This window comes from Hemicordylus capensis, chromosome 2, assembly GCF_027244095.1.
Source record: "Hemicordylus capensis ecotype Gifberg chromosome 2, rHemCap1.1.pri, whole genome shotgun sequence".
NCBI lineage: Eukaryota > Metazoa > Chordata > Lepidosauria > Squamata > Cordylidae > Hemicordylus > Hemicordylus capensis.
This window is the reverse complement of record NC_069658.1, coordinates 347943734-347969741: the sequence shown is the minus strand read 5'-3', so window position 1 is coordinate 347969741 and position 26008 is coordinate 347943734. Positions and strand designations below refer to the sequence as shown.

General features: G+C 47.4%; 1 protein-coding gene across 1 annotated transcript in view; it reads right to left on the bottom strand.

Moving 5' to 3' along the window:
* TRPC7 (transient receptor potential cation channel subfamily C member 7) overlaps nucleotides 1-12701 on the bottom strand; it is a 227258-nt gene extending 214557 nt beyond the window's left edge. Inside the window, exons 1-2 of the mRNA XM_053288511.1 lie at nucleotides 12614-12701; nucleotides 9833-9925 (exon numbers count right to left, since the gene is read on the bottom strand). The gene's annotated coding sequence lies outside the window, so the exon portion shown is untranslated. The remainder of the gene's footprint in view (nucleotides 1-9832; nucleotides 9926-12613) is intronic.
* Nucleotides 12702-26008: the final 13307 nt, after the last annotated feature.

Sequence of the window (26008 nt, the reverse complement as noted above, 5' to 3'; positions counted from 1 at the left end):
GGCAGCCACTAGTGGCAGGTCGCAGTTCTACATACCACCGTAGCGCAGCAACAGGGCACACCTGTGCGTCCTTGGCAGAAGCCAAGCAGACCATGTGCCCCCTCCCTTTCTGGTCAGTTGTGGATGATCACAAGAACAACTGTGCTGCCCTGTCCAAGAAGGAAAGGTCACCAAACTGCAGACACCGGTCTCTAGTGGTGTGCCTGATGCAAGGAAGAACCTTGTTCGGCCGAAAGGCCCCGAAAAAGGAAACCAGGTAGGCTACCTGAAACAAAACCACCTCCCATTGGGAGCTGCATGCTGACTGAAATTGCCCCACCAAGGCGGACACTAGCCCCAAGACGATCAGCCACCTATGATCCTGACACTTAGCGAGTCCCCTGGACCAGCCTTCCAGCATCCGCCAGACACGGCAATCCCTGGTAGCATCCCCAGCTCCTCTGGCTTGCGCCTCGAAAGACAGAGCCGCCACATACCTGCTCATAGTAGACACAGCCCTACCCGCAGTATGCAAGGACACCAGGAATTGCATCAGGTGCACAACAGGAACCAGCCAGTCCTCTGGAAGGCCGTCACCCCTCCTAAATGCAGCAAAGGCAGCTACCTTAGTGAAATAACTAGCCCTGGTACTGGGTGCCAGTGAAGTTTCAATGGTCCACCAGGCTTCTACTTGCCAAGCTGTCACAGGGCTTCCGGCTTGGGCTCTGGATCCAGCATGGATTTGGGTGCTTACTCCCTGAATCTTTCCACCTGAAAGCAAGACAGGGCATCAGCGATGCCATTTTGCAGCCCCGGGACATGCCAGGCCACAAACAGGATGTTGGGACTCAGGCAGCAAAGGACAAGAGCCTGGAGCAGGCCCATGACCTGTGGAGAGTGAAACATCTGGGAACTGACCACCTGGACCACTGCTAGGTTGTCACTCCAAAACCCAACGTGGAGTTAGCAAACTCCTTGGGCCAGAGGTGTACTGCCACAATGATGGGAAATAGTTCCAGGAAGGTGAGATCCTGGGTAATCCCCTCACCTACCCAGATCACTGGCCACTGGGCTGCGCACCACTGGCCTTGAAAGTAGATCCCAAAGCCAACTCCACCCGCCACATCTGAATGTACCTGTAACTTGGCTTCCAGGAGCTATTCACCTCTCCAAAATGACACCCTGTTGAATTCCCACGGGAAGGTCTCCCATACAGCCAAATCAGCTCTGGTGCCCTCAGTGATATGCACCCTGTGGTGTGGCAACCTTAACCAGGCCATGAGGTTGCAAAGCCGCCTCAGGAAAGCCCTACCTGGGGCCACTACCCTACAGGCAAAGTTAAGGTGACCAACCACCACCTGCAGCTCCTGAAGCGTGGCTTTCTTCAAGCCCCCTAAGGACCGGATAAGTCCCAGTAACGCCATCAATTTCTCCTGTGGCAAGTGAGAACAACCCACTACAGTGTCCAATTCAATCCCCCCAAATGACCACTTAGTGGAGGGTCTTTCTGTCTTTCCCTGCGCTAATGGAACGCCCAACTCACTGGTCAACTGAACAAAACACTGTAACAAATGGTGGCATTCAGGTGAGTTCCTCCTCGCGGCAAAAAGAAAACCATCAAAAAAATGAGCGGTGGACACCCGACCCACCTTCATCCTCAAAGCCCATTCCCAAAACATGCTAAAGACCTCAAAGGCTGCACATGAGATAGAACAACCCTTAGGGAGAGCTCTGTCAAAATAAAATTTCCCTGCGAAGGCAAAGCCCAGCAGGTCAAAATCCGAGGGATGAACAGGCAAGAGGCAAAAGGCAGATTCGATGTCACACTTAGCGAGTACCCCACAGTCCTGAACCATCCTAACTACCTCATCAAATGATGTGTACCACACCGAACATAAGTAGTCAAGTATCCTGTCATTAACTGAAGACCCTTTGGGATAAGAAAGATGGTGTGTCAGGTTATATTCGCCTGGGGTCTTCTTCGGGACCACCACCACAGGTGATACTCTCAAGTTAGGGAAGGGGGGACTATCAACAGGCCCTAGGACACTCCCAGCTGCTACTTCCTTGCCAATTTTCTTATTCACCACTGCCTCCATACCTATCATGGAACTAAGGTTACACGCTCTGAAAGCTTCCTGCCGAGACAAAGAGGGGATCCTAAAACCCTCTCTAAAACCTAAACTCAAGAAAACAGCTACCCTCTGGTTGGAATAAGCCTCTAACAGCTTCACTAGCACCGGTAACATCATTGGGCTGGGTCCCGTTTCCCTCAGGGGGGGCAGGGGGGTCACCTTTTCTATTACCTCCAGGCCAGTTCCTGGTACCCGAACCCCACCCCTTGGCACGGGGACAGGAGGAACTTGGGTGCTTGGCACCTGAGAACCCGCATGCATGCCAAAACCTACACGTGGACCTGGTACACTGCCCACCGTTGTTAAACTCCGAGCAAACCAAGTGGGGTTGAACTCACTGCTGGCTTGTACCAGAGGGAGATGCGGTAACAGAGGGCTTGGACAACAAATGCCCACTATCCAACCTATCGCCCTCAACAGGGCGGGAGGGGGGCATGATCACCAGCCACAGCTCTTGCAGGGGGGCATCCAATGGGAGGGCAGGGTCTAAGGTAGCCCTCATGTGAAAGCTTTTGTCATAGCACTCCCATGCCAAGCCCACAAAATCACAGACCTCCCGGTGTATACTATCTAAGTATTTTGCCAAAGCTGTCCTCCTAGCTGGCTGCACTCTCAAAATCACCCCCATATAAATAGTGAATCCGGAAAGCCAGTTATTCTAGGTTTCTCCACTGGCTTCCCCTTGGGGACCTCATAATCTTTACAAGATTCCCCTTCCTTATGCTTCACCTCAGGTTTATGGAATAATAAACTTAAAATGTCAACATATTCTCCTTTGAGTATCTTATCCCTGGTTGCTGGTAATAAAAGATTCCCGAGGGGAAGCCCAACAGCCCCATAAGGGGCGTGTTGTGGGGACGGCATCACCCCCATAGGGTAAAAGCCTGCACTCCGGGTTGCACTTACCGCAGGTGGAACTGACTGTAACATGGCCCCACTCCACACCTTCTCAGCATCCCCTTGTGTACCAGCCAGCGCCCCTGGCAAGCCAGGTAGAAGCCACCCCCCACACCCAAGACTGCGGTGGTGAGGCCCAAAATGGGTTCAAGCCCCATCCAGTGAAAGCGGGTATCAGCAAGGGGTACATGGGTCACTGGATGGTACCCTCATGTAGTGTCTGTGTGTCACTTTCACTGAGGGATGAGGCGTTGATAATTCCACCGGACTCCAATCCCCAGGCCCCGGAACTGTGGGTGAAGAAGGGATGGTATTCAGTGGAACCACTGATGCTGAAACAGGAGGCCTGCTGGGCACCTGCAGCATCTGAGAAGCATTCACATGGTCACCAAGCTCCACAGGAATGACTGGCACTGCACCGCCTTCCAAGAACGCTGATCTATCAGACAATGATTTCAGTAACTGCACCTTCACAGCCCCCCCCCCCCCCCGCGTGCGTTTCCTTGACCTGGTGGGCACCCCTGAAGGCCCAGCTCCCTTATAAGAGGGAGCTTTCCTGGCATGTTCAAGGGCTTACATACATTGGATAAGACCCTTAATCTGCACCAGTTCAACATCCTCCTCATCCGAGGAAGAAGACCGTGGTGCCAGTTGGTGAGGGGCCCTGACTGGCTGGCCATCAGTCTTGCCTTTTGCTTTTTGGGGTGGCGTGTCAGGCAAGCACAGACCCTTTAGTCTTCCATGAGAAGGGGTGCTAGCACAAAAAAGGTGGGGGTGTGTGAGAGAAAGGCCCCTGGGTGGAACCAAGTGGCCTTACTGTGCCAGCCACTTGCCAAAATTACCAAATTGCCACCCCCAGCCTTACCAAAAACCCACACCCCAGGGAGCTAGCACACCCCGACCAGTTCAATATTACTGCTGCAAGGGGGCTGTCCTGCAGCCCATGGGGCCCCAGAAAGCCCAGCAAAGGCAGGGCCAGACATTCCCCGCCAGGAGATGACACTCATTCGGGCCTTCTGCTCCCTCAAGACAGGGCAGAAGCCCACCAAGCCCCTGGCCAAAGGCCCCAGCACCCCCAGGCCTCCCTGACCCAAGTGCCACCGGTCCCATGCCAGATTGCGCCCCCCAGCTGAGGCTATTGCCCCCTCGGGCCTTCCCGGGCTGTTCAACACAGGGCTGAAGCCCCCAAACTGGAGCATCGGTGCACTAGAGTCCCCGGAGTCACCCTCCGGTTCCTCACCATCCATCATGCTTGTTATTGAGCTGCCTGCCGCAGGCCGAAGCTGCACCGCCCAAAGGCCAACCACTCCCGTCATCCATGCCGCAGACCACCCAGCAAGTGGAAGAGCTGCATGAGTGAGCTCCTCCCTCAATGAAACCAAATGTTGGACTGCAAGTTTGGAGTGGGGAGCTGCTGGAGCAGCCGTGTCAGCCCCGCCCCATCAATGCCCCAAACCAATGGGCTCATGCTAGGGATGGGCTGGGACAAATTGCCCTCCCTACAGCATGAGGTCTTGGGAGGGGCATTTGTAAGGTGCACAACATGCCAGTCACTGTTTATCATTCATTACCATTTTAGAGCACTAGACATTGATTGAAAGTAGGAAACCTCAGCCCAGTTTTGGCAAACATTAGTGGAAGAAAAATTATTTTCTCCACATAAACTGATTAGGGATATGCACAGAACTGGGTGGCCCAGTTTGGTTTGAGTCTGGACCGGACTCAGACCTGACTGGGCCAGTTTGGTACAGTACCCCCTTAAAATCCCCCTCAGTTCAGTTCGGTCTGGTCTGAGGTTTGTGGACCTGTTTTTGGTTTTTTTAACCAAAAGATTTTTTATGTAACTTTTCCCCTCTGGGGGAGTTGTTGGGGGTGAGGGGGTCTGTAGAGGTCCCCTCTCCCCCGCCAGCCTCAATGCAGCCCAAACTGGCCCACTCTGCCTGCTCTTCGGCCCATTTGGGCCTTCTCCCCCGGTGCGGTGGCCATTTTGGAGGCCACCACGGCTGCACAATTGGCCTCTGAGAGGCCTGAATGGGCCAAAGAGCTGGCTGAATTCAGGCTGCATTGAGACTGGCGTGGGGAGGCGGAACCTCCATGCAACACCCCCCACACACACACCGCCGCCTCCAACAACTCCCCCGGAGTCAGTGGCATTTTTTAAAAAAATGGTTTCTTTTTTTAAAAAGGTCTGCAAAGCCCCCAAAAGTCTGGAGGTGTTCAGTCCAAGGTTGGACTGAACAGGGGGTGGTTCAGTTCAACCCTACACCATCGAACTGAACTGGCTCGACATCGAACCTGTTCGACGTCGAGCCAGTTTGCGCATCCCTAACACTGATGACTAGCTAACTCTTTGTAGTGCTAGAGATTCCCAAAAAGATTTGTTTTTATTAATCAAGGTGGGTCCAATCTCCTTTCTAGGTCCTTGATATCTATCTCCTGTTCCTAATCCCACTCATTTCCCCTAGAATGGGTTAAACCGCCTTTTAATATATGAGAACGAGTTCTGAACAATGAGTTGTGACTATTAACACATTTTAATGCAGAGTAATTTATATGATAATAGATTCTTTTTTTAAAAAAAAAAAGTCCCCTAAATTAGATGAATATATTATTGCAACAATGGACTGTTCTTTAACCCATTCTCCATATAGTAAGAACATCACATTTATCACTATGGGCTCTGAAACTGAAATGCATTTTGAAATTCCTTCAAGAATCATATTCTAATAATAGATATAATTATCTGAAACAAACGACAATTTCACCTTGGATTGATCTGTATCTACAGGTACATTATGAATTAGTTTGGTTATTACAAGTGTCCCTTCAGAAATTGAAATATAGATATAAACTCATCAAAACAAAAACATTATCTAACTATAATCTACCCAGAGGTGCAGGATCCAAGCAAATAGGATCCAAATAGGCTTGGATCCAATGAACTGAGCAGAGTCCCACTCAAAGAATAGGGATTTATAACATCCACTCTTCTGCTGCAGTGTCCTGCCTCCCAAAAAAGCCACTCCTCAGTGTGTCACAAGAGAGTGAAGCGGGAATCCACATAAATTGGGGAAAGTGTCTCTGCTTCTCCTATTGCCACACTCAATCCAAGACATATGGATGTCTCTCCACACTTACAAATCAAGAGTGCATGTTATTTGCTTTTATAAATGTACACCTTTCAAGGTTTTATTTTGACTCCATTCACTATTTCTTTCCCTAATTTTGTCTTTGATAATTTTCCTCAATAATATTGCTTAAAACAGATACAAGGGTTTGTTACTGAGTCTACAATTATTCATGATCACACTGCATGATCCCAGATCCTAGACCTCTGCCCCATAACCACTGCCTTTTCATATTAAAATAATAAAATTTCTAAGTCTGAAGACCCCTTAGATATCTTTTGGTCCAGCCTACAACTCAGTGCAAGAATCTGCTGAAGTATTACTGAGAGATCCAGTCTAGCCACTGTTCGAAGATCTGTAGCAAATGACATATTGGGGTGACTCACATGTGGTCACACATGTGGGGGAAAGGAAGGGTTCAACCTACCTTTCTCCAGATGATTGACTTCTGTTTCTTTGGCACACACGCAGCACACACAACCCACACTGCTGGGAGCAGCACGGATCACTATCTGCACTGCTCCTGGCAGTGTGGATCAGCAGAGTCCAGGACTCATTTCCCCAGCCTCTGGATATCCCACAAGGCGCCATGTAATGAGTGCAGGGCCTTGGAGTATTCCCCCACCAGACTGGTGCTCTGTGCACCTGTCTCTGTGTCTCTTCGGGCTGTGTGAAGCCTGAGGAGACACACGATCCTGGCAGCAGGTTAGGGGAGTGCTTGCTAGTGGTGTGTCCGAACCGGTCCGGCAGCCATTCCAAAGAATGGCCGAACTGCCGGACCGGTCCGGCCCTGCCTGGTTCGGGTCCGGGTGGGGGGTATGTCTTTAAGGGCGGGGAGGGCTTGCTTAGCCCTCCCGCCTCCTTGCCCCCGCCAGCGCCCGTATTGTACTGTATAGGGGCGCTGGAAACCAGCCGCCCCCCCCGCCGCCGCCGCGGCGAAATAACCCCTAAAACCAGCCAGCCCTCCCTCCCTCCCAGCTACCTGTCCGCCCGCCCGCCCGCCCACCCACTCACCCAGTCGCTCACCCCGGTGAGTCACCCGGTCGCTGGATAAAAAGCGAGAGGAGCTCCGGCACAGAGCTCCTCTCGCTTGGAAGGCCTCCAGCAGAATGGTGGCTTGCACGCGCGCCGCAAACCACGCCGTTCTCCGGAGGCCCGGTCTACCCGCCGGGAAAGGGCCGGGTAGACCGGGCCTCCGATCGCTGGGTAGACCGGGCCTCCGATCGCCGGAGGCCCGGTCTACCCAGCGATCGGAGCCCCGGTCTACCCGCCGGGAAAGGGCCGGGTAGACCGGGGCTCCGATCGCTGGGTAGACCGGGCCTCCGATCGCCGGAGGCCCGGTCTACCCAGCGATCGGAGCCCCGGTCTACCCGCTGGGAAAGGGCCGGGTAGACCGGGCCTCCGATCGCTGGGTAGACCGGGCCTCCGATCGCCGGAGGCCCGGTCTACCCAGCGATCGGAGCCCCGGTCTACCCGCCGGGAAAGGGCCGGGTAGACCGGGCCTCCGATCGCTGGGTAGACCGGGCCTCCGATCGCCGGAGGCCCGGTCTACCCAGCGATCGGAGGCCCGGTCTACCCGCCGGGAAAGGGCCGGGTAGACCGGGGCTCCGATCGCTGGGTAGACCGGGCCTCCGGCGATCGGAGGCCCGGTCTACCCAGCGATCGGAGGCCCGGTCTACCCGGCCCTTTCCCGGCGGGTAGACCGGGCCTCCGGAGAACGGCGTGGTTTGCGGCGCGCGCATGCGCGCGCGTGCAAGCCACCATTCTGCTGGAGGCCTTCCAAGCGAGAGGAGCTCTGTGCCGGAGCTCCTCTCGCTTTTTATCCAGCGACCGGGTGACTCACCGGGGTGAGCGACTGGGTGAGTGGGTGGGCGGGCGGGCGGGCAGGTAGCTGGGAGGGAGGGAGGGCTGGCTGGTTTTAGGGGTTATTTCGCCGTGGCGGCGGCGGCGGGGGGGGGCAGCTGGTTTCCAGCGCCCCTATACAGTACAATACGGGCGCTGGCGGGGGCAAGGAGGCGGGAGGGCTAAGCAAGCCCTCCCCGCCCTAAAAACAAGGCCCCACTTCGGGTCCGGTCCGGACTTCTCCGGACCGTGCACATCCCTAGTGCTTGCACCCTTAACCTCAGCTAAGAGCCAGGCTTGGGAGTGGGGTTAGGCTGGATGGGAGTGCTGGGATCTGCATGGATCCTGGGTAATATGATGCTTTAGCCATTACACAGTCATAGAGATCTTATTTTGAAACTTCACATTTTACAAGAGAAGTGTGTCGTGTAGGGTCTACAAGTGTGAGCTCAGTTCAAATCTCATCTCAGCCATCAACATTAGATGGCTTTAGTCAAGCCATCATTGCTTCAGCCCTCCACATTTAGTATGGGACTAATAATATTCACCAATCTCGATGAGTGAGTGTAAGGATTATGGAGAAAGTGGTGCTTTGAACATTTCTAGTGCTCTAGATCAGTGATTCTCAAACTTGGGTCCTCAGGTGTTATTGGACTTCAACTCCCATAATCCCCAACCAAAGGCCACTGAGGCTGGGGATTATGGGAGTTGAAGTCCAATAACACCTGAGGACCCAAGTTTGAGAATCCGTGCTCTAGATGCACTTCAGTGTTTGCCTCTTCTGTTATGAGCTACCAGTCAACCAAATTCATGAAGCAAATAACTGCAAATTCACAAGTACCAAATTCTGAATTTCAAACACATTTTGCTGGCTGCATGCTGTGAATGTACCTACTGTGGATTTTCATTGTGAATACTTCCGAACATTAAAACAATCTCATTTTGTGATATCTTAAATTGAAAATCCATTATAAGTATTTCACATAGACCTCACAATAACCTATGCTCTCCCCTGTTATAAAGAGAGCTTGTTTGAGGGCTCCCCTGAGGAGCACCCATCTACATTTGGAACAACAACAACAACAAATATTTATATACTGCTTTTCAATACAAGTTTCCAAAGTGGTTTACATAGAGAAATAATAAGCAAATAAGATGGATACAAGCCTGTAGTTACCACTGTTTGCACTCTGGATCTTACAGGACCATGAACTCTCCATTTTGTTTTGCCTGTAGCTAATTCAAAGGGCATGTCACTTTGGCATGTAGCCAGGGAGAAGGAACTCTTAGGTCAGGTTCAAAGCAAAGGACTGCAGAAGGACCTCCCCACACTGTCACCCCTGATTGCTTACAGGTGGGAAGCTGGAGTAGACATGATTTAATCAAGATATATTCTTTAAAGAATCAGCCAAGTATCCTCCCTATGTTGGCATAGCGGATCAGGTCAAGGTAGCACCTCCTCAGGAAGGAGCGATAAGAAAGCAAAAGGTCATCTCCTTTGCTAACAAGTATGTTAATGACTGGCTTGAGGTGAAGGAAGCTACCTTGTTTCATTCATTCATTCATACATTCATTGATTCATTCGATTTCTATTTTCCCTTCCAAAAATGGCTCAGGGTGGTATACACAGAGAAATAAATAAATAAGATGGATCCCTGTCCCCAAAGGGCTCACATTCTAAAAAGAAGCATGAGATAGACACCAGCAACAGTCACTGGAGGTAAGTTTTAGCCACCCCCATATATACCCAAAGACATGAGAGATAATCTTTGACGCATCAATTTCACTTTTTCCTACATGGGTCTTTCAGACCTTCCATAACCTTTGTCCAAGAAGAAGTCCACTCCTCACTTTTGAATAGAATAATGTTGCATCCTGTCCTTTGTCCTTATTGTCCATCTTTGCAAGGTGCGATCAGCATCATGACCTCAGGCAATAATTTTCCTATAAGAGAGCAAGACGCCATCAATCTATGTGTTTTCTGTGAGGCTCTACACACAAGCAGAGTGTAAAGCCTGGGAGAATTTGGCAGGGAGAGCAGGCTAAGCTGATCAGTCGGGGAGCCCTGGGTGGCCAGATCGGCCTCCCACACAGCTACTGGCTCTGTCACAGAGCCAGTGGGGGCTGTGGGGATCGGGGGCCACTCGGTCCCCAGAAGTCCCAGGTCACTCTGCACGAGTGCGCAGGGCATTCTGGGGAGACCCCTGAGGCTGGGAGGCTGCTTGCAGGCTCCTGATGAGGGTTCTTACTGTGCACCATGGTGATACACGATCAAAGCAACAAAGTTAATGGAGTGCTCACTCTGTTAACCTCGTTTAAGAGAGGGGGAATTAGGCGGACTTGCTGCCATGGAACCACCGGGCTCACCCACGAGCCCGGTGGTTCCAATGATCACTTGAAAGCAGGCTAGGATCCCTTAGCCCACTTTCAAGTGACTGTGGGAATAGGCTCTGTGTCTCCTGTATGCCTTGGGTCACTCGTGTCCCTACCTCAAATTTAACCAGATGGTTCTTCCTCAAATCTACCTTCTTTTTCCTACATCTTGGCACAGGCACTTCCATCTGCCCTGCCTTGACTCTTGCTCCTGCTCTACCTTTCACCTCCAGATGAGCCTTTTTCATAATCCTGTCTGCACAGCATTCCTGGCTGTGAGATTCTGGTCCATTTTTGGATTTTCCCTGGCTCCCAGAACTTAGCCTCGTTCCTGGTTCCTGGTTTCCTGCTCCTGCCTCCCTGCTTGCCTCAGAGAAGAGAAGCATCTTGGAAATGACATAGCTGCAAGTGTTCACAGCATTTCTCTGAGAAGGAGCAAGGTAGTATATACCCCCTGTTCTCAAAACGCTGCTTCCCTTTTTCCTCATTTCTCCTAAAATCCAAAACTGCCTGTTTCTCCCTTGTCAGCCTTGAGAGAGCTTAATTCAGAAACTCAAGCCAAATTGCTTCCTTGTGAGCTGTAACATAGTCCTTTGTAACTTGTTGGTCTTGCTAGTCTTATTAGTTTAATAGTGTTGCTCATTTAACCATTATTTTCTCTTCCTGTACCCCCAAACCCTTCAATAAACCTCATTTTTATTTTGAACTTTAACCTCTCTGTTCAGTTCTTTCCATGACCGAAGCTTTGAACAAATTTATTCTGAAGATGGGATTGCTCCATTTCAAGCTAGCTAACCCCGCCCCCCACCCCACCCCCGCCAAACATGAAATTTGAGGTCCCTTTCTTCCTGCATTCTTTGGTAATATGTTCCTACAATCTGCAGAGCTAGAATGTCCCTTGGCATTGGCAACATTTCCCTTTGGATTCATATGTAATTATATACATTTAAAGAATATCTTTCATCTCTGGAGCATATCTGCACCAGAGTATGTTCAGTGCCACATGGAGGTAAGAGCTCTGCCACAGTGGCATAATACCAAACATTGTAGCTTGTGGCACCAGGCTCATGTCCCATGAGTTATGAGCATAACCCCATGGAAAACATCGGTTATATGATACAGATAGTCTTAAAGCCAGACTGTGAATCTGGCTAAAATGTTTTAGGTTAATGTCTATAGCAATGTTTTATTGTTTAATTTATTTAAGTACTTTTAAAAAGGGAGTAACAGATAAATACTAAGTGGTTTTCCTTAGGAAGAATTCCTCTTGATTGGAATGGGAGAATATGCACAAGCAGGTTTCCCCACTGCCAAATATTGAAAAGTTCTATCCGCCTTAGCCAGCAATAGTCTCCATACTGCCAGTGGGTGTTTGCTTAATTAAGCTAAAGTATCATATGAGAAGCTTGATTGCCCCAGTCCAGGGGCGTAGCAAGGTTGGAGTGGGCCCAGAGACAAGATTTTAAAATGCCCCCCCCCCAAAGTCCAGGGCCTCCGCACACCCCAGGCCCCCAAGGATTTAAGTCTGATATTCCAAAATAAGTATGCTGCCTGCAAATACATTTCACTGAATACACACACACACGTCACAATATATAGTGATATACATTGAGTACTATACATTTGTATTACTTTTAATGCCTAGAACACACTAGAAAGATGAATTATTAAAATGGGCCCCTCACTGCAGATTAGCAAAGGAGACTTTCAACCATGCAGGGTGAGCCTATGTTTGTTTTCTCAGAATTCTGAACAAATTCAGTCAAGTTTGATTCCAGGAGGTTTTTCACAGGAGGCTTTTAAAGCCCTTTTACACACATCTCCTCTGGAATGGAGGTGCTGCATTCACATGTTGGTCAGATTTACCCTGAAGTCCCTGCAAGTTATTGGGGAGCAGTTCACACACAAGAAAAATAAAATAAAAGCACCACACATGCTTCACAGTTCTCACTCAGACCTTCTGGGTTGCAAAACAACTTGAACATAAGTGCATTTATAAATGAATGAATGAATAAATAAAATTAATAAAATACTGTTCCAGAAGTTTTTGCAATTTTTTGCCACGAAACAAGCCACTTATAGGACTTTTTAGATAGTTTTTTTAAGTCAGCAAATTTTCCAAGCTGTTTCAAAATAAATATTCAGAGACTTCTCGGTCACTCCCCCCCCACCCCCATATCCAAGCCCTATGGCAAGCAGATCCCTATATGGGGGCGGGGGGGTGGGAAAGGTAACCACAAAAAGGAGTTCACACTCTACCTGGCAAATGCTGGTCTGGGTTAAGCAGGGCAGCAAGGGGTCTTCTGCTGCAGAGAGCACTCTGGCTGCCTCCTCCTTCCTGGCTGGCTTGGGCCCTACTCGAGTTCAGGCTTCACTGCGGCCTACATGGAGGCCTCCGTGGAAGCCCCGCCCACCCGCCGATCAGCTGAGAGGCGGGAGAAAAGGAGCTCTTTGCAGCTTGTCTGCTGCTTCCATTGCGGGCCAGGAGAACAAGCTGGAGAGGCGGTGAAGAAGGCAAGTGGCTGAGGGGCCTTGGGGCTGGGCAGGGGGCAATGGGGAGTCACGTGAGGTGCCTCTGGGGTGCCCCTCCAGGCAGTGGGGCCCCCAGACAACTGTCTCCCCTTGCCCTATCATTGTTACGCGCCTGCCCCAGTCAAAAGAACTTCATTTGTTCTGCTACTTGTCCCTTCTACAGGTCTTTCTGAACTGCTTTATCTTTTATTCATCAGCTTCTTCTCATGTTCAGGTGGCCTACAGCAAATTGCTCCAGTTTTTAAAGGAATCTACTTTTTTCTATTTGCTGTTCATTCAAGACTCCACACTTACATCTCCAACTCTTCTCTGTTGAGTGATAGATGTTATTACTTAGGAAAAAAGACCTTTGTGAGTTTTCAGCAGCCTATCACATATAATAAAGGTGAATGACGGCTATATTCAAATGCATTCAGTAGATCCTCTTTCCATTTTTATTCTTTTTAATAAAATAGATTCATTTTACAAAATGATGTGAAAAGCTTGCATTAATGATTTTAGATTATATAAATTGCTTTATATTAACTATATTAAAATTAAATTAATGAGTAGTATTAGTGGACAGTGGTTAAACTAAAAGGAACCAAGACTCAACCCTTCTCAAAAGCCTCACACTAAAATATAGAACCCTGCCCTGTTCCCAGATGTGACTAGGGCTAGATCATAGTGGTGAGATAAATATAGCCACATATGCTAAGAAATAATTCCTTGGATCCAGCTGAACCCTTCCCCTGGCAGAAGACTTTTGCACTCACTTACACTTGCAAGCAGGGCCACTTTAAGCCCCAGCACAAAGCAAGTCCTAATGGAAAACACAAAATTTTCTCCCTGGAAAGCTGAATGTATCCCCACCATAATGGCTTGCTTTGCAAAGGGAACTGTTTCCACTCCAGCTATTAGGTCTTGCTTTATTCTTGGGGCTTGGGAATATAAAGTGTCTAAGCTTGCTAGTGGCAACTGCAAGCTCTTTGCATTGGAGAACTGTAGTGATAGTCAGACTTGAGGCTGGACTAGGCCTCAATTAGACTAACTGCTTGGAAGAAAGCCCGGAATAATCAAATCCCTGTGGCCCAATCCAGAGTGAAGGCAGGGTTTACTGGACAACAGCCTATAGAGGAGATGGAGAGGTGTGTTTTAGAGTTCAGTTCTTCCCTGGAAGCCTCTGAGTAAGGTCTGATCAGCAGCTACTGTAGGGAAAGGGGAAACTAATAGCCTTGGGCTAGGAATCAACTGGAAGTTCCTTGCCTGGAAGGATAGGGACCAATTCAGTTAGAAGAGTCAAGGAATTTATTCTTGTTTAAGTGCTTGGATCTAACTCAGAGTTCCCTCTAACAGGGATTCCCAGATGACTACAACTCCCAGCATCCCCAGCTGCAATAGCCTTTGCTTAGGGATTATGGGAGAATCCCTGTTAGAGGGAACACTGATCTGACTGTATGGTTCTTGTAGTTCCTGGGGAAGAATTTTACTTGAAGGGAAGCAGTGATTGTTGATGCCTCTATAGAGCTTCCCCACCTGGAGACTGTCCTGTAGATAAATCCTCCCTATAATGCTTTAGGTGTGGAGAAAGGAGACACTTCAAAAGAGACTGTCCTAAGGCAGTGGCACATGTCCACTATGTATGTCCTCTTTCAGAAGATAAGAAAGAGAAGGCTGGTCAAACCCAGAGAGAGTTGAATGAGGACATTATTCCCCAGAGGAGGAGAGTCCCAGTAATTATCAATGGCCAGTCATTTGTAGCCTGAAGGGACATAAGTGCTGGTATCTCTGTGGTGCACAAGGCCTTGTTTAAGGACCATCCACTTGTTTAAGGACCATCCTAGAGTATATACCAAAGGGGACCATGTGAAGAAGGGGATTCCTTCAGTCAAGTTGTCTGCTCAAATTGGGGAATATCAAGGACAGTGGAAGTTTGTTATCTGGGATCACCACGCCATAGCAATGCTGATTGGCGACAACCTGACCTTGCATGTGTGGAATACACTGCATCCAGGGGAGGTACAGGAGGGATTAGAGTGCTGGCTGCAAGCCACCTGCAGTGGCCAACCTGGAACCTCTTCAGTGCCTGCCCCAAACCCAGGGACAACAGAAGGAGGTGACCTCTCAGAAGTCATCCCAGCACCCCTCCTCAGCCTGACTGGAGTCTGGAGACTGAATCTGATGAATTAGCAAACAACTTCCCAGTTGTTGGTTCTGAGGCCTTCCACAATGCACAAGAAAATGACAAGAGCCTAGAGAAGATCAGGGAGATGGTGGAAAGGGACCAACCAGCCCTTGGCCAAGTCTGGAAATCCAGGGACCTTAAGAAGGGAGGACTGTTCTACCGGAATTTCCTTCCTATGGGGCATCAGATAAGGTACAAAACCCAAAGCCAGCTTATAGTAAGGTAAAGTGTGCCATCAAGTCGATTTCAACTCCTGGTGCCTACAGAACACTGTGATTTTGTTTTGGTAGAATACAGAAGGGGGTTTGAAGCTGCTAAGGTCAGCTCATGATCACCCCAGAAGACACATGGGGGTGGGCAGAAACAAAGAGAGACTGAGATAAAACTTTTACTGAGAAAGCTATGGCCAAGATGTGTCCAGCTATGTCCAACTATGGGAAATCCTGCGATATCTGTCAATGGATGGGTACCAGCCAAGACAGGTTTAAAGCCCCATTACAACATCCATATAATAGCCAGTGTGGTGTAGTGGTTAGAGAGCTGGACTACGACCGGGGAGACCCGAGTTCCATTAACTATTGGAAACCTCTTTCCTTGGTTCCATTCAGAAAGACATGAAATCCAATAAGATGGTGGTAGAATGGAAGTATACCAAGAAAACAGAAATATGAGGATTATTCTCAGAGGTAAGATCTGCAATGCAGGACTCGTTCCTAAGGGAAGGTTCTTTGATGAATCCCTCTTGGATTTTAGGAGATACATAAAAACATTTATCTTAGGAAGGCTCTTGGCTGTTGAAGGGATGGCCTGGTAGCAGTACTTGCTGATGTTGCTGTTGTTCAGCTGGGTTTAGGGTTTGTTTTAGAAGGTGTGCTTTGGGGTTTTTTGTGTGGTGGTTTTTTGTTGTTGGTTTTTTTGCAATAAACATTTCATTGAGATGGATTGGCTGTAAACTCATTGGGGGAAGCATGTGAGCATTGCTGCAGTGATCTCAAGCCTTAATGGCAGAGAGAAGAAAAAAACACTTCTAATCAGTCAAAGTGCTTGAGAAATAAAACACTCCTTCCATGCAACCACATGCTGATGCTGGAGCATTTACCATTTGCAAATTGCTCCTATTTGGAATACAAAAAATGGGTCAAGAGTTATGTCTTTCCAGAGTAAACACTGCCCTTTTTAAGAGTAAACTTAAAAATCAAAGAATGAGCTGAAGAATAAATAGCATTAATGCCTTTTGTTTTAACCCTCAGCATGTCCATTTCTCAGGTTTGTTGGTGCTTCCATTTCCATTTGTATTGTTTCTACCATCAGCAGTACCTGCTTAGCAATGCTGATAATGTCCCACTCTTGTAACAGACTCCCATCAATGCAGGCGAATGGGACTGTCATTCTAGTGCAGTCATGTGGGCATTAATTCCGTTGCAAGAGATAAACAAGATTTTGACATGATTTCCCAGACATATACAACATCTGTCAAAATATATACAATGCTATAAATTAGATATTGTGTAGTGTTAGACAATATTAAGCATGTATGTTGAATTCAAAGCATTACTCATTTGTAGAATCACGAGGGGCTTGAGACTATTGTTGTTGACCTGTCTGTGGACTGCAGACTGAACCGGTCTGGGTTTAACTGGGCCATGGTTCCATGTCAGCTTGCCAGTTACCCTCCACATCTGCTTCTCAAGAGGAAAGAGCTGCTACCACAACAGATGGAAGAAAGCCAATAAAAGATTAGTAAAGCATATACCATGACAATCTGGCATGGCATACAGAAACTGAACTGATAGGACCCAAACCATTCCATAATTGTCCTGGTCTTCCTCTATCCTTAATAGATTAGGCAGGTGGTTATTTATGTATGTATCCTTCCTGCAAGGAGCTCAGGGCAATATACATGGTTTTCTTCCTCAGAACAACCCTGTGCAGTTGGTTAGTTCTGAAAGATGACAAGCCCAAGTCATGACTTAGTAGTATTCATGGCTGCATGGAGATTTGAACCTAGAGCTTCCTAGTCTGACATTCTTATCATTACACCATATTGGCTCAAATTTTATTAGAATTCAAATTGGTTTACAAAATTTGTTTCCCAGTTGGCTTCACTGCCTAATTTAAGGTCCTGATCTTGAGAGGACCACTATACTTTAAAAGTTGCACAGAAGCAAGAATTTCACTTGTTATGGCCTTTGTCATTCAAATAGCAGGAGAGCAGATATTCCAATCTCCATGCCCTCCCATCCATCTTTTAAAATTGCAACAGGAGCTGTTGGCTCTCTTATACTATTGTGGTGGTTCTTGAGCAGGCTGATAGTTATAGGGACTATGTACATGACCATGTGCCAAGCTGGGTGGGGGTGGGGGGTTGACCACTGTATTTCTCCTCCTCCTCCTCCTCCTCCTCCTCCTCCTCCTCCTCCTCAGGTAATGGTACTCATTCCGTAAATGCCTGCCTACAGGCAGAAATGGACTGGATGAGGGATAACAAATTGAAGCTGAATCCAAGCAAGACAGAGGTGCTCATTGTGGGGGATCAGAAACTGAGGGATGGGATAGATCTTCCTGTTATGGATGCAGTAACACTCTCCCAAAAGGAGTATGAAGTTTGGGGGTGCTCTTAGATCCAGGCCTCACCCTGGTATCTCAGGTGGAGGCTATGGCTAAGAGTGCCTTTTATCTGCTTCAGCTGATTCGACAGCTGCGTCGATTCCTTGAAGAGAACGATCTCAAAACAGGGGTGAACCAGCTGGTAACCTCCAGGCTTGAATACTGCAATGCACTCTGCATTAAGGCTGCTTTTGTATGTAGTTCAGAAACTTCAGTTAGTTCAAAATGCGACAGCCAGACTGGTCTCTGGGGTAACCTAGAGAGACCATATTATGGCTGTACTTATACAGCTGCACTGGCTGCCGCTATGTTTCAGGGGAAAATACAGAGTGCTGGTTATTACCTTTAAAGCCCTGAATGGCTTGGGTCTGGGTTTCCTTAGAGAACATTGTCTTCTGTATGATTCTCACCTCTTGTTGAGGTCATTTGGAGAGGTCCATCACCAGTTACCACCGGCACGTCTGGAGGCAACTCGGGACCGGGCTTTCTCTGTAGCTGCTCCTGAGTTGTGGAATGCACTCCCCACAGAAATTCATGGTTTAAATATATTACCAGCCTTTAAGAGGGCCCTTAAGACTTATTTGCTTGGTCTGGGATCTTTAAATTCTTTCAGGGTTTTTAAATTGTTTAAAGTTGTTTTCACTGTTGTCTGAATAGTTTAGATTTTATGGGTTTTAAGGTTGATTTTTGATTCATTTTTTGTTTTCTTTTGTAAACTGCCCAGAGCTGTTGGATGCGGCAGTGTAGAAATGCAATCAATCAATCACCTTCCTTCCACATGATCTGGAACATACTTCTGGGATCGCAGATCGTTCCAGGCCAGAACTTGTTTTCTCAGCCTCTGGATATCCCTCAATGCACTGCGCAATGAGCACTGTGCCTTGGGGGATACCCCTGTAAGACGGGCACTCTAGGTGCCCATCTCTTTGTGCTCTCAGACTGCAAGCAGCCCAAGTGCACACACAATCTCGGCACTGGGGTTAAAGACACACTCAGACCATTAACCCTGGATAAAGGCCAGGCTTTGAAGTGGAGTTAGGAGAGCGGGCAGCACCAGGATCCACATGGATCCTGGCACTGCACACGGGATCCATGTACCAGGATCTGCACAGATCCCAGTGCTGCATATGAGCAGCCCCAACCCAGGCAAGGGCAGCCCAGCCTGGGTTAGGATGCTCATGAGAACAGCTTTTATGCTTTTAAAAGCTGCATGCAGGCAGCAGTTTAAAAGCTTTTACTTTTCCCAGCCTAAATATGCAGGGTCTGAGAATGAAAAGTCTACCTCTGACAAAAGGCCTGTGGTTACTGAGTAGGCATTATAGCCCAGAGCAACAGCTATTGATTATATTATGTTCACTGATTATTGTTTTCCATTTATTTTACTGAAGTTTATTATTTTATTATTTTGGAAGCCTCCTTGAACTTTGAACAGTAGAGTACCAAAGTTTTACATTTTAAATTTACCAGTTATTTTTCTGTTAGCCATGCAGCTTTTAAGAACACAAGCAGAAAAATAATTGGTGCAGCCCTGGCATTGTATGAAGCTTGACCTAACCCTTCCTTTTCCTTTTGCTCCTTTCTGCAATTCTATGCCCCTTCTATCTAAAAAGGAAAACACTAGGGGCGGGGGAGGGGACATGGCTGTAGTTTTCTACATTACTTGCCCTGGTGTGGGATCCTTTTTGTTACTACCTTACAAATTACTCAAGTGCTTATTTTAAAATACTGCTATTTATCTGTTTTCTAGGAGAAATGGAAGGTTCACTTCTTTTGATTTGCAATGTCTTTAATTTTTTGAAAATCTCCTTCTGCTAATATGGTGAGAACTAAAGCTTCAGATTATCTTTGAAAAGGTTACTTTGATGTTGTTCAAAGCTTCCAAAGTTAGCAAGCCTTGCCTGATATCACGTCTGTGAAGGCTGGAAGAGGTTAACAATGGTTTGCTGGAGGGAAAGACTTTTTTATTTATTGTAATGAGGTTTTTTTGTCTCAAAGTTTTTTGCAGCATTTACTGTAAGGTGTTCCATCAAGATTCAATTTATTCAAAGTAGATTCATGTATGCATTCCTGAGGTGATGCCATTGTTATCTGTTAAAGGGAGCTGGCACTAAAGGTGAAGTTCCTGTGTGTAATTAATAACCTTGTAATGTCAAAATCAGATAACACAATATTATTTAAGATGCTCCAGAAGTTAAATAGAAAACAAGCCCAATGGCTGTATTTTATAACTTGCACTTTCAGTAAATCAGCTACCATTGTTCTGTACTGACTCTGTTGGACTTTTAGAATGCACAAGGTCAGTTGTAATATAGTGGCATTTTTTGTGTTCATTTACTAACCCTTAAAGCTGCTGTTTGGGTTTGAATGACAACTGAGGTAAAAGTCTAGGCAATTCCTGAAAGCACAATGTGTCTCTCTATAGCAGCATGCATCCTCATTCTTTCCTGAGCCATGTCCATATGTTTCTCCTGTTCACCTGTCACACCCACCCTCTAACTCCACCTTTTACAGCAGGGGTGGGGAACCTTGGCCCTCCAGCTGTTTTTGGACTACAACTCCCATAATCCCCAGCCACAGAGGCCAATAGCTAGGGATTATGGGAATTGCAGGCCAACATCTGCAGGAGGGCCAAGGTTCCCTACCCCTGTTTTACAGTGAAGCTTTCATATGGGCATATGAAGCTGTGTTATACTCAAACTGCTATGCATCCAGTCCAATGTTGCTTATTCTGACTGGTTGTCTACAGTCCTGTTACTTGGAATCTTTTAGATGAAGTATCTGGGACCTTCTACTGTATATGACAAGCATATGCTTTACAAAAGAGCTATAGCTCCACTTTCAATATCCCTAACAGCCTATACAGCTACCTCCCAACATTGGGAGCAAATTTTTCTTACGGGTATCTATCCACTTTCCCAGCACTTTACTCACACAAGTGGAGTATCCCACCATTTTTTCTTATGAGTATCTGTCTCTAATTTCTATGGGTTCTTCAGTAGCTGCCCATAATTGCCAATCTATATACAAGCAATTCTATAAATGCATTTGCTTCCAGTGTTGCTAAGAATTTGTATGCTACTCTTCAGCTAGAAAACTCCCATAATGGATATACACATTTTTAAAATGTAGCAATGTATTGATAATACATTATAGTATACTATATACATAAAATTGTAGAAGTGAATTATGAAAATTCTCTTCACATGGAAACCTTGGCTGACATCCTGACCACCTTGTCCTTTCAATTACAATAGGACTTCCTGGAGTAAATTTAGTCAGAATGTCAGCCCATGTTTCCATGTGAAGAGAAGCTTCTATTGCCCCCACACCCCAGCCACAAGGAAGACATGGACACATTTCAATTTGGGTTAAAAGGCCACAACTTTATAAAATAATCAAATTAGTGAACTGTGTGGAATAAACTCCACCCCCACAACAGTGCAGGCCTACCAAAGGCAGGGTGCAGACATGAATGTCCTTGCCTGTGCCTTGAATGGGCGACACACCCTGACTCAAGGACAGAAGCAGAGCAAACCTGCTTCATTTCCATCACTGCCAACCCAGAAGGGCCAGGGCAACTTCTAGGGCTTCACACACCACAAGCCTTTAAGGTTTGTGAAGCTCTGGTGTCATGGTGAATCGAAGTTCCTGAGCTGCCATGCCTCCAAGGACCAATTGACCAACCCACCCTTTACAACTGCCCAAGAGTCAGTCAGTCAGGGTCAATTGAGATCAGTCAACCGATCTCAAACCCTTCAACAGCTCCACCCAGCCCACACTGTACCTGCCCAGTTGTGACCTAAGACTAAGACTAGGAAAGACAGAACGGAGTAGGCAAAAAGACGCCCCCCCCAAATCGCCAATCAGTCAAGGGGCCAAATATTCCTACTCGACCCCCAAAAGGATGACCAGCAAAGCCCGCTCTGCCCCTAGGGATGAAAGGGAGGGGAAGCCAAACAAAAAGCAACTGAAGAGGGGAGGCAAGGAACAGCCTCTACGACATGCAAACCCCACCTCCCCTCCAGCCCCACCCAATCAAGGTACTCCCTGTGGCTGTCTGCTGAGGGGGTGGGACAAAGACCCACCCCCCAGCACAAGGCTGCAAGATGGGGCATAGTGCTATTTGGTATGGTTAGATGGGGATCTTTCCTTAATTTCAGATTTCAGTGGCTGCATTTGCACATAATGTGAAACCAGAGTTTAGGAGGCAAGAGGTTGCCAAGCCTGTACGTCTGAATGCGGGACACCCCAGTGAAACTTCAGTTTCGCACAGAGAGTGACCCAAGGTTTTGCTCTCCAAACTCTAATTTGAACCCTCAGATTGTACTGAGTTTCACCACTCCAAACTGTGAATGCAGAACTGCAGGCTTGGGACCCCTCCTTCTCTCCAGCTGTGATTAGCTGTGTGGGCTTTCGTTCATGCAAGAAGGAAGCCTGCACAGTCAGTTCCCCCTCCTCTCTGCAGTCTCCCTGTCTACAGAGTGCTTGCTCTCTGTTTTATCTGAATTCGGACAGGAGAGCAGGGGTGAGGTGGGGAGCATAACTGTGGTTCCATGTTACATGCAAATGTGGCCCCTGTGTTGTCAACTGTTAGCCATGCAGTAGAGGTAAAGTGTGTCGTCAAGTCAATTTCGACTTCTGGTGCCCACAGAGCCCTGTGGTTTTCTTTGGTAGAATACAGGAGGGGTTTACCATTGCTCTGGTAAATCACTGCTCTAGCTGCTATACTGGTCCTTAAAAAGTAGTACCTTAAAGTTAGCTGAAAAATGCAATTCTGCAGATATACTGCAGTTTATTCTGCTCAGTTTTCTCTGCCTTCTTTTTTGCTGCCAGCTAATAGGCCCCAAAATTATCAAGGTGAGAAACTACATGGGGAGAGGTGGAGAATTCTTCCAAATTTGCTACCAACTAATGAAGAGGTGAAGCCTCTTTGGTGGGATACTGCTGAGGCATGGGAACTGGGGAACTCTCTCTTTCTCTGTCACTGAAAGCCTTTGGTGTATGAGGCACCTGGATTCTGATTTGAGGGGATACTGAAGGAGGATACTGGAGGGGGGAACTGAGGAACTCTTCTCTACCACCATCACTAGTGAGCAGATGGCAAGCAATAGGCAGCATTTGAATGTCTCCCATGTTCCTAAAGGGAAGATACTCTAAGCGGATCTGAGTAACATAAGATCAGCCCCCCCCCAGCCAAAGTAAAAGGTACTTTACTCTCCCCACACTTCTTGACCAGCCCCCTCCTGCTCTGCTCCTATCTTCATCTTCTTGGCCCTCCCAGCTCAGGGTCTTCTCCCTTTAAGAACATTGAAAAAACTTAGGAACCACAGCTTCCATGCCTGCCCTTCTGCTTCCTCACACTCCAACTCCACTCCCAGGATCACTAGAGATGGTGGAAGAGAGAGAGTTCTTCATCTGCTCCAGTGTCCTCCCCCCGCCCCCAGCAATCAGAGCTGCAGCTGCATCATACACCAAAGGCCTGCAGTATCACAGAAAGAGAGAGCTCCTCAGTTCCCCAAGCACAGCAGTATCCTACCCAAATCTGAGTTTCAATCTTCTCATTAGCAGTTAGCAAAGTTGGAAGAATCCCCACCTCCCCCCTCATACAGTTTGCTCACCTTAATAATTTGGGGGCGTGTTAGTTGGCAGCAAATTTAGAACGAAAAAAGCAGAATAAAGCTAGCCAGCAGAATAAGCTGCAATATCTCTGCCCTAGAGAAGTCCAGGAAAGTGATGTCATAATGGCATCAGCCAATGAGGTGCATTTTCAGTCTCTTTCCAGGATTTCAGTTTTCAGCTAACTTTAAAGTACTATAACAGAGTGATTCTTTTTCTCTATAGGTATTGTATAAGAATTAACAACACACTCAATTCTGAAATTTAGGAAAAATCCCCATACTGGCAGGAGCAGTCTGGTCAGTCCCCCATAAGGTTCAGAGTTAGCACTAACATGCCACCTTTCTCCCTAAATGAAGCCATGTTAGCTGCTATGTTACGGTATTGTTTAAATAAAACGGTGGTCATGCTTAAATCTTTTTTGAGATGTCTGACTTATGTTTGTTAAACTCTGCAAGGAATATTCATTTCAGATCACAGCATTTTAAAGATGAAAGGGACCTTAAGGGGGTCTTCTAGTCCAACTCCCCTGGTCAGTGCACAAATCTGCTACAGTGTCCCTGATAGGTGTCCATTCAGCCTCTGCTTGAAAACCTCTAGTGAAGAAAAGCTGGAGAAACTCCCCCATGAGGCAAATTGAGCAGGTGGCCTCAGGTGGCAAATGGACCACAGGGAGCTGAATCATCCCACTCATCCGCTGCCATCGCTGCCGTCTCTATGATTTCCCCTTTGCTGGCTTCCAGCTGCCCTACTCAGCACTCCATTACTCGAAGCCCATTGTTTATTTGCCACCCCTTGCTACCTTTTCCAGCAGCTGTGCTTAATGCCAGTGTTCCTCTCTAGGTCACACACACACACACACACACACACCCGCTTTCTCCCTTCTACGGTGTCTCCTCTCTTTTGTGAACAGATCAAGCAGAGACATTTGTTGCTGAAGTAGTAGTTTGCGGGGGGGGTAGAGAGGGAAAGAATCAACCTCGCACAGAGAGGGAAAGAATCAACCCGAGAGACCAGCTGCCTCTGATGCTGATGCAATCTTGACTGGGGAGCACTGTGTCAAGTGATTGGGAGTTGGGCCTGTGAAGTAGGTGATGGGGTGGCATCAGCACTGTCCTCACACAAGCAGTGGGGCTAGCTAGACAATGGGGCAGCACACCGGAAGTTGCTCAAGCAGCAGCAGAGTACATGCCATCGAAGAGCAGAGCCCCCTATTGCACAAAGCAGACTGTTTTATGGTTGAATACGTATTACAGTTAGGATTTTCCTCCTAAAACATAGCCTAAATAGTATTCGTTGTAATTCAACCCATCGGTTCTCGTAGTCCTGCCCTTAGGAGCCTATGCAGCAGCTCTTCAGAAATTTGAAAACAGCTATCATATAATAGTTTAGGCCCTGGATACCTGAGGGCCTGCCTGCTCCCAAGGGTTTCTGTCTGCAGGACGAGGTCATCGGAGGGAGCTCTGCTCCGTGTGCTGACAGTGAGGTAGGCTCAGCTGTCATGCACATGGGACAGGGCCTTCTCAGTCATTGCCCCCAGACTTTGGAATGCTCTCCCAGTTGGAATCCACTTCTCAGTCTCCATCCAAGTTGTTAGAAAGCAAGTAAAATCTTGGCTTTTTACCCAGGCTTTTAGATAAGTGGTGTTTTGTTTTTGTTTTGTTTTTTGTTGCTGCTGCTTTGTATTATATGGTTATATTTAATGTATGTATATAATTAACGTATTTATTTAACATATTTGTATACCTCGCACTATTGAAGTCTCCAGGCGGTTTGTGTATGTTTTTACATTTTTAATTAGATTTGTATTTTTATATTCAATTTTAATATTTCATTGTGTATTTTTACAGTCTTATATTGTGTTAAATGTTTAGTAAACTGCCTTGAGATTAATGAAAGGCAGTATAAAAATGTAACACGAAATAAAATATAAATAAACAAACATCCCTTTCATCTTCTCTTCTTCAGGCTAAACACACCCAGCTTAACCCTTTCCTCATAAAATTGGCGACTCTAAATGACTAAATGCTGTGAAGGTGCTCTGTGTTCAGCACCTCCACACCATTAGAGAGGATGGCAGCCTCTAGGTCAGGCCTACTCAACTTAGGCCCCCCCCAGCCTTTTTTGGACTACAACTCCCATAATCCCCAGCCACAGTGGCCAAAATCCAGGGATTATGGGAACTGTAGGCAGGGCTGTCCTTAGGGCATGCCAAGCAGGGTGACCGCCCTGGGCCCTGCTCTTTTAGCCCCCATTAGAATTAACTGGAGGGGGCCCCACACTGGCTGATTTGCCCCAGGCCCCCCACACACCGCCAGGGCTCTCTAAGGACAGCCCTGACAATTTGTAGGCCAACATCTGCAGGAGTACTGAAGTTGAGCAGCTCTGCTCTATGTCCACGCACGGCGTTCCCATAATTTCCTAATTCAAACTAAACTATTTCCCCATGAAATACCGAACTAGAAACCCTATCAAAAATGGAGGTAAGACTAGCCTGGCATGAAGTCACTCAAGAGTTAAAATATCTATCTCACTCCTAGCCAATATTTCCCTGAAGGAATGCTTCTTCTGAAATGACATTTCACACCGACAGTGAAGCTTATCAAGTGGAAGTGGGTAAGTCACAGTTGGTCTCAAAGGTGAAAATGGTAACACATTAATGACATTTTTGCTCTCTGTACTAGAGAAGTTACACTTAGGAAATCCAAACTGATTGGTAGGAACATTTACATTAC